This window comes from Formica exsecta, unplaced genomic scaffold, assembly GCF_003651465.1.
Source record: "Formica exsecta isolate Colony F162 unplaced genomic scaffold, ASM365146v1 scaffold140, whole genome shotgun sequence".
In the NCBI taxonomy this organism is placed as follows: domain Eukaryota; kingdom Metazoa; phylum Arthropoda; class Insecta; order Hymenoptera; family Formicidae; genus Formica; species Formica exsecta.
In genome coordinates this window covers 4,884-12,842 of record NW_021848730.1, presented here as the reverse complement: position 1 = coordinate 12,842, position 7,959 = coordinate 4,884, and positions in this window count along the sequence as shown.

Genomic DNA, 7,959 nt, shown 5'->3' with positions numbered 1-7,959 from the left:
GGAATGCCGCGTGGTTAATGCTTGCATCCTTTGTGCCCGCGATAAAGTCCGAAATCTTGCGTAAAGCTTCCTGTGTTGAATCCGTTTTAGAAGCGGCCATTGCGTTATTGCGATAGTTTGCACAGATACTACGTATATATACGCGATTGGTGCAATTTTGTTTATAACAATCTCTACAAATTTTGTTGAACAATTTTTTAGCTATCTAATATCGAAGAGATAAAAACGTCAAATACAATGCATATGCATTTGTAATCAAAGCAATGTAGTATATTAATCGAAAATAAAAAAATGTATCGACGTTTTGTGTATGAGCACGTACAAGATGAAGAAATAAATCTTGAAATAGTCAAACGAGAGGCGTTCGCCTCTTTAGACGTTTTCTAGCAGAGTCCGAGTAACAAGTTACCGGGAATCGCGTTATCGAATCGATGTATCCCCCGTTGTTTTATTACGCCATATTTGTTATTCTCCGTTCGCTAAAAGCACTGCTTTTTCATCGTATTCACTCCGGCATGCTGCCGGGATATATTATGCGGCATCAAGCTCGTAAACCACGAGCGTAACACGATGACGTAATATTGTAATGCATCACGGTTCTCGTTTGAAACGCATATATATGCTTCCGAATCAGAAAACTCTTCAGACACGGCCTTCGCGCACTGCACGTGTTATTTACTAACTTGCAAATAGATAGTAAAAACTTGTCGCATCGTTACTTAATAACATTTGCTGGTTTTACGTATAGGAACAAATAAAGCACGAATAAAAACGAGATTTGAATTTTGAATTAGAAAAGATATAAGTATCTATGCATACACGTACAAACACACATACATACACATGATGTTTCAGATAGATATTATCCCATTTTTTAAAGAACTTTTTGGATAAAGTATAATAGTTTTAAACAAACAACAAGAAAGGATTAAAAAGATTAAAACTAAATAGAAAAAATAGCGGCAAATTTTAAACTCTCTTTGAAATATTTTTCATTCGTCTTTGTCAATATTCCACGGTTAAATTACAAATGACCGATTGCACGTTTTGCAAATAAAATATTTTTAACGAACTTAACATTATGTATATGGGCAAAAATTGTTGTACTAATATTATCTTATTTATTTGTGGATATTTATTATTTAGAGTCTAATATACTCAGTTATCTTTGTTATACTAATGTTACAGTCGCGAATGTCAAAAAACATTTGTGAAATTAACGAGTAGAGAAATAGCGCGCAATCTGACTTTTCCCTCCCGCTATTTAGGCTATACCTATGAAAACGGTTATACCTATTCCCAAATACCCGTTACGGGACGAACACGAATTACGTTCAATCGTAATTTTCGTGCCACTCGTGCACAATATAATTCCAGCAGCGCTCTTCGCAGAGGAAGAGAGATGATGCGCGTCTTTTCCGGTAGCAAAAGATCTCGCCCCTCTCGCGATCCAGCGTAGCGGCAAATTCGCAGTCTATTTAAATCGTTCTCGAGCGAATATGTAGAGCCCACGCGGGAAAATTTACAAAGTCGAATCCCCGATGGGCGCGTTTAATAATTTGTCGGTGCGCTTCCACCGCCGGCTGCTCGCGGCCGCGTTTTCAGCGGAAAATACGATCTCGCCGAGAGTACCACACGTTGTTCTACCGGTGGTGGTTTCTCCGAGTGCGTATATATCGCGTATATGTACGCGCAATACGATTGTAACATATGTATACTATGCGCTGCAACGGCGACTTCGAACGCGTATTGCGATTTACCGTATCGAGGAATTATTAATTTATCACAGTACGGTCGCGCACAGCTTCCCGGCCATTTCCATTTTGCTGACTATACGTTGTTTTATCTTTTTTCTTTCTTTTCTGTTTTTTTCGCCTTCCTTTTTCTCTCTCTCCATTTTTGAAACTATTTTATTCGCCAGTCTTGTTTTATTCGTTGTTTGCCGTATAATAACCATCCCAGCGATTCGAATCGATTATACTTTATTTATAGATGTTGTTCATCTGGCGAATCTTCTGATGTTTTCCGTTTTGCTACGCAGAACAACATCATCAAATCCTGTGCCGACGTTATTTCATCGCAAGTTCCGTAACGCGGAAGAGTTACGTAGTAATGCATAAATCGGCATAAATCTCGTCGTGCGGATTTTCATGTTTTCAACACGCCCGACGATAAATCGCTTCACATTCCACTAATAAAAATTGCAATCACATTTTAAAGAAGGAAAGCAAGAAATGACGAGACGTGGCTTTTCTTTGAATGTAAAATAAAATAAAATAAAATATGTAGCTAAGCACAGAGAGCTGTTTCCTTCGTAGAACCTAAGCAATCTCATCATTTTAACATCTTCAAATATAATCATATTCCACGCTAAATATATAATAATATATAGTATTAATAAAAATGATATTATATTATAGAACTGTAAATATATTTTCTTTTGATGTTCTTTCTTTATAACGTTGAAAAATTTATATCACAACCAAGTCTTCTTACTCTTTAATTTCAAGTATTTTTGAGACTATAGTTCATTTATAATTCACAATAATAGTTTATTTTACTTCAAGAGTATGTAGCTATTTTAAGAATTAATATAATCTGGTATTAACTAGTTAATAATAATAATTGTAAGCGTGTTTAATTCTAAAACTGACTTTTCCAAAAGCGAAACCATCAAGAATAGGATATATTGACTGACTCGCATTTATAATAATAATTTCGTATAGATATTTATCAATTATGTTTTCGAAAATTTCTGCTCGTAATCGAAAATTGGAAAATTGTTATACGCACATTGTTATACAAACACTTTTGCAAAAACCGCGCTAATAGTACTCTGAAGTGTAAAACGACCCTGCCCACCGACGTTATAACGTGCAGTGCGCGTTGTAACCAGCTTACACAATCTACCGTAGCAGCCGCCGCTGTGCACGATGGCGCTTAAACATCGATTTCCCGTCAGAAACTTACTTACTGCTCGTCGTTCTCGTCGTCTCCGTCGTTGTTGAGGTCGTCGACGGAACTGCCTCGCAAGAAAATCACCGTAAACAAAGATGTTCGCGATAGATCCGATATTCCGGGGTGCAGAAGAATGACATTTTTGACGAGTTACAAGCTTCTTTTTTCTCGAATATAATGGTCGAATATCTATTGCGCGAAAATACGATGAATAGATCGAAATACTAATAAGAAACTATCGACACTTTAATAAACTTTCGGTCGAACGATCTGAAAGACAAGTAAAAAAATTGTCGAGTTTTCAGAGAAATTGTGCTCTTTGGTTGATTCAATATTTAATTCTCGGTGCACTCGATTGATCAAGTTCTCAACTGATAAACAAGCCTCCCCCTCCCGTCATGCTCAGACACATTGCACAAATCACGCTAAAATATTACCGTTAAGAGTTAGCCAGAGGCAAGCACAAACGATTTTATGGCACAATTGCGGTCCTAGTTTACGGCTGCGTAGTTGCAATTTTTTCACGCACCGTCATCGAGAGACTCGTGATAATAGCTCGCTTAAACAAGCGCTTTAAAGTCGGTTATTTATCGAACCGCGAAATAGTCGATTGCCACACACGATCGCGCGTATTTCTTTCGACGCAGATTTTTTGCCTCTGTTAACCTTGCGAGCTATTATTTTATGACGTTTCCGGAAACGTCTGGGGCGAGTCATCGAGAGAAAAAAGCTTACTTCCGCGCAAAAATCTATGTAAAATCTTGACAAAAAAATAAATATTATAAAAGAAACTAGCGTTTGTAAGAAAAAGCACGATATATACATATATTATAATAAATATAAAAATACGGTGCTTTAAACTAAATATTTCAATCTTTCAGATACGCAACCACCTATCTTATTTTTACATTAAAGTTTCTTCAGCACCTGCATAATATAAATGAAGGCAAAGCTCAATGCAAAATCAAATGGAATGTTGGTTCTTCAACTATCTTCCATGAATTAGTTCTCGGTATCGTGTTTAATCGTCGTAGATGCTAATTGGTACAGGCGGCTATACGGAAATCGCTTCTGTCGGCAACACGCGCTATGTTTATGCATTAGTGCATAGCATAGTTCGTTGTGTTAAGCGGAACTCCGACCCTTCGTTCCGACTCCCCAATCCCCTCTTTCTTGGGTCCAGTCCAGCTGCTGCTTGTAGAACTCCGGTAACCGCAAATCGATTCGTAGCCGTAATCGATCAAGAATAGCCGTCATTTACGTTCCCTCTCTCTCTCTCTTTCTTTTTCTTTAGTCTTTTTATAATATATAATTATTTGTTAATTTGTAGTTGCATACGTATAAATGTACATTAATACATATTACATTAAATAATCAATTATAATAAAAATATTAATATATGCAAAAAAAAAAAAAAAGATTATACTACTTAAAATTATTCAACTAAAATATACTTGTGTTAATTAATTGAGATTGGATTAATTGAAATTGGAATAAACCACGCATATGATCGTTAAAATAATTACCAGGAAGCGAAATGATATATTCGCCTGCGCGCGACAAATTGTTTCGTTTGCGCAAATGTACGATACGATAAATTACATCGATTTAGTATTTCTCGCTCGCGAGAGCGCACAATTATCGATTATAGCGTCCGGTTGCGACATTAAGTCGACAGTGACATCGTCATTTTGAGCTCTCCCGCGGTTTAAATACTCTTATTTAATCCTACAATAAGGATTTCTTCGCGCTCCAGGCGGTGTACTTCTGGACAGGCCGCCTTCCGTTCAGTCTCTTGCGGATATTAATTAACGTCGCGCGCGCGATCCTGTTCTCGACGCGACGCGAAGCGACAAAAAGCCCCGATGCTCGTCAAGACGCGGTAACGAGCAGAGAGATTACAAAATGGCGCTATAAAAGCAAGTACAGAGTATGATGCATGTATATATGCGACGAAAATAACGCAGTGCGCGAATCGTTAGCGTTTATCGCAACACACAAGCGCAATTTAAGGTCTTGACAGATTAAACCACCGAGGAAAAGCTCCGCGCAAGTACCTTAAGTTTACGTTTAATACGGATTCTTGTTTCTATTTATTTCTCTCTCTCTCTCTCTCTCTCTCTCTCTTTTCTTCTACAATACATCTCACTCTAGTCCGTTTCCATTCCTGTTCGCGCAATAGTCGTAATCACTTGGCGAAGTCTAAGAAGGCTTCCGAAGCCCGAATGGCTAATTAGTTAAGGTAATTGGTTCGCTTTCGACAGTTCATGGACTTTACGAGCTCAAAGCTCACAGACTCCCGAGTACATACCGTACAATGATCAAGCGTAGGATTTAATTACCGCGCAAAGTTCGAATATCGGGAATCGACATAAGTATACAAAAATCCGTAAAATAATTGAGTCGAATACTCCCATACGATATTAGATAAAATTCAATGTTTCGTTAGCTCATAATAATACCAAAAATTTCATGACATTATCGCATTCTATTCAAGAAAACTTTCAAAAAAACGCTGATAAAAGATAATGAAACTCATACATTCTATACCAAAATTTTTCTCTGATTACGCGTTTCGAATTCCTTTTCAAATTAGAATGATATTTGTTTATAGAAGTTTTGTTTTTATAACGTAACATTTTTCATAATATTTTTCGAGAGACATCCTCGAATAATACGAGATTGAAAATAATATTATTTACAGATTTATAGGCAAAATGCAAATTAACTGGAACAAATCCGCGGCTTATCGCCCCGTACGTTTTACACATTTAGCCGTCCGCGGAGAGATTCGACAAGAAATATATTCGATCGCGCGACGATTTATTCCGCGCGACACGCGGCGAGACGCGCTCCGAATATACGCGGTGTGTGTATCTCAATATTTCCCTTTCAACAAAACTGGAAAATATATCGGAACTTTTTCAATTCGATTCAACGAGCTTAGCGGACAAACCTACACAACGACGAGAGAAACCAGACGCTGTGTATCTCGCGTAATAAATAAAACGGAGCTCACCGCGCGGTCACGAATAAATGCAAAAAGTGTATTCCACGTTCCCACCATCGGTAAATGCAGCTGTTATCGTTAATCATAGCACTGTGCACCGTCGAATCCGTTTGCGCTTTATCCTATCATGCGCGATACGTGCAACTATATACGCGTTGCGTGTAATACTTTCATTGCACGCGATACAATGCGTGTAATAGTTTCATTTTCGTACCGATGTGAATCTATGGCGCCCGACTTTGAGAAAAGTAAAAGTTTCCACGATAAATATTCATAACCAGGAGCAAACAAATGGTATTCCATTATATCTTGTCCCCCTTATTACGCTCCGAATAATAACATAATAGCCGGTAAATTGGATCGAAGTATGAACTGTTTTTTTATGCTAAAATTTCGCTTACGGTCTCATTTCCGCTCATTATAACTTTCCTAATTCTCGATCGTCAACAAACAGTTAATTCTTCGTGTAATCGCTATACTTTACGCATCATATTTTGACTTTAATCTCTCATTCATCGATTAATGTTACAATAATAATTATCGATATACACGAATGCATTTTTCTAACAATCTTAAACTTTTTAACCATCAATCTCGTGTTTTACGAAACTTTATGAAAAAAGTACAAACAGTAGATGTCCCGCTCAATTCTAATTGACCGTTACGGATGTAATAATGGAAAGATGGTGTAGAAAACGCCAGATGTACAATTATTTCAAATCGCTGACAGAAACGACACCCTTGATCCTGCGTTCCTATTGGACAATTACTTCTAAATTCCAATCAACGCCATTCTCTATAACTATGAATAGTATCACGGTAAACTTAGAACGCGGTACTGTCTCCCACGAGGGTCAGAAGTTCCAATCAATACCAATACCGACAATTGTAAACTCGATCGGCAGTTGGGTAACTACGCCATAAATTACAAGACAAGCTCTGTACACATTACAGTATTCTCTGCACATTAACAATATTATCTGTCAGTATACTTCATCGAACAATATAAAAACAATAATAAGCTGTAATTGTACATATTTCAAGTAATGGGAAAATCGCTTGTTGACTTGTTAAACAAATTTTTAATTTCTTAAAAATTCCATAAAAAAATACTTTTTCATTCGCATCGATAATTAAATAATTAAACAATAATAGTAATAAATTAAAAATAACATTAATAAATTAAACGATAATTAGATAATTAAACGATTTCGAGCATTCAATATCGCATGTGCAACTATTATCGAATAATAAGAAGCAGAATTGTCAGGTTTGGCTTACACTTCATTCACGTTATCAATCAAGCCGAAACTGAGGAGACAAGATAAACTCGCGTCGGAAATGTTCAGTCGGCTATGAAGAGGGTGAAGAGGGTGTTCAAACGACCAAACGCTTCTCCGTTTCGGATACGCCGGGGGGAGTGCAGTTCGGATCGATGGCCGCTCGTCTTTTACAATTTCTCCAACTCTCTTCCTCTCTCGCTGTCTAGCCCTCTTCTATCCCGTTTGCTTTTCTCTCTCTCTCTCTCATTTCATTCACCTTCCTGTCGCGGTCGCTATGGTTTCTCCCTCTTTCTCTTTTTCTCCTGCACGCGTGCTGCATGCGAGTGCATTCACCCCACGCGTGCATCTCCTCCCGCGTGGTACGTTTCAACCGGAATGACGCATCGCACACGCGGGAGACGCGCACGCATACACGCATGCATGCACGCACGCACGCACGCACGCACGCACGCACATCTCCCCTTCTCTCATTGGACATCGCCCCGGTGATGACCGTTTACCCCTAAGACAAGAATTTCAAACTTTCTAACGCGTAAACATTGGCACGAAGAACGAGAATTCTCTCTCTACAGATATATGATTATCGTAGTCCCAGCAGATATCTTTGTAGATAGTAAAGGATGGAATAAGGAAAACATGACGAGTATCTTGTCACGCCGAGATATGGACGGAGTTTAAACAAGAAAGATTGAGATATACTGCGCGCGA